The following is a 1,848-nucleotide window of genomic DNA, read 5'->3' as shown; positions in this document are numbered from 1 at the left end:
ATCCAAACGATGCTGCTGAGGGAGAGCAAAGGAAAAGTGATGACACTGCATTCCCATCACGGAGCTGGGGAAGGGAGGTGCCTCTCTTTGAACACTCTCAGAGGGAAAGACACAGGTTCAGTATCTGTTGAGGGGCTCTAAGCCCCCTCCACCATCCCCTTCTTAGTCCTTCATCGCTTACCGCCTCGCCATTAAATATTCCAGGGTGCTTGCAATCCTGTTGCTGCTGTTCCACTTAGCATTAATAATTAAATCTTCACTGGCAGAGGGACTGAGCTTCAGATATCTTCCATCCTCGAGGAGTGCTCCCAGCAGAGAAGCATTCACATCCTTTGTTGAAAGGACTGCTCATATATTTTCCCCACATGAAAACTGCCAGCCAGCAGGACCTAAGGTGGCCCACTTTAGAGTGACTGTCTCATGGTTAGGATGCTAATCTGGAAGCGATGGTAAACATGATTTTACATCCAGTTTCTGCTTCATTTGAACTAAACCACAAGGTCTTTGTTTCGCTATAAAAACTCTCGCATTTAAATTTGTTTTGACCCAAGTCGGGGCCTGTTTTTAATTTTGGTCATGTTGTGTCGTCCCCCCTTGCTTTTTCTGTCTGGCAGGAAGCCTGAGAACTCTCCCTTTTCATTAGTTGCAAGCATAATGATAACAAAACTCTGAGGCAGTGAACACTTCTCACTTGGCTTTGGAGTTTATTCATCCCTAAGGTACTATTGTTGTGGAACTGGAACCACCTTCTAGGTATTGTTCTATGAGTAGTACAATAGATACTTGCAGCCCTGCTGTTACTCCCTTGCGAACCTGCCTTGGTGTTAACTGCTTTTATCTTGGTTCAGCTGTTTGCAAGGGCTCCAGGGCTCCTCCCTTCCAGGACACAGTTTCATCCTGGCCGAAACCAGCATCCTACACAGGTCACTCTGTGGGCAGACAGGTGCTGCTCTGTATTTCCTCCCACTCTGCAGGAAGAGATCATCACCTCAGTTATGTACAGCAGTGGATGGAGCATGCATGTTATTTACTGCTAAAGTCATGACCCAGTATGCACAAGGCTTCCAGGCTTCCTAATTAGCTAATTAGAACTGGCTAAGATGCCTGTATGTTGGATATGATTTTATTTCATGGGCTTCAAAAGAGATCTAAGCCTCTCCCCCTTCCAAAAAATGTTTATATTCACCATCAACATTTCCACTAACAGGTTTAGCATTTATTATACTGAAACCTGACTTTTCAATAGGATTCTGACGACATGAACTGATGTTTTTGATGAAAATAAGAGTTTGGGGACTGGCTAAATGCCAGTGATACAGAGGTCAGAAGTTTTCATGAGGGCTTTAGGTGGAGCCTGCACAGTGAATGGCTGAGCCTGGTGGAAAAGGCATTACACACCAGCGACGGGGAAGAGGTGCAATGCAGTGTCACAGCTAACATGGTCCTTCTTTTCCCCCTTTCTTCATCACAGAGCAACTTCAAAGTCAAGCTATGATCTACCCAAAACACTCCAGGGAATCCTTCACAGCTTCAGGTGTAAACCTCTGCTGGTCCAGGCAAAATGCCGCAAAATTCCATTTTTTCTAATGACGAAGCAGTTTTACTATTTAAAACACACACACAAATAACCAAGACCCAGCCAATTCCCTTTTATGACTTTCTCCCATGGTTTGCTCTCTAGTGAAAAACCTGAATGACTCATTTCTGGCTAGAAGCAGCTGAGACAACAGAGCTAAGGGTGGCATTAACTGTGTCACCTACAGTGTTACTGCTATGCCAGCCTTACAGCAATGAAATACTTTGTAAGGGTTTCTTCTCCTTTTCCAAAGGAATACAATTGGGCAAACA

Source organism: Gallinula chloropus (genome assembly GCF_964237585.1).
Source record: "Gallinula chloropus genome assembly, chromosome: 2".
NCBI classification, from domain to species: domain Eukaryota; kingdom Metazoa; phylum Chordata; class Aves; order Gruiformes; family Rallidae; genus Gallinula; species Gallinula chloropus.
The sequence above is the reverse complement of the archived record's forward strand: the minus strand, read 5'-3'. Positions refer to the sequence as shown.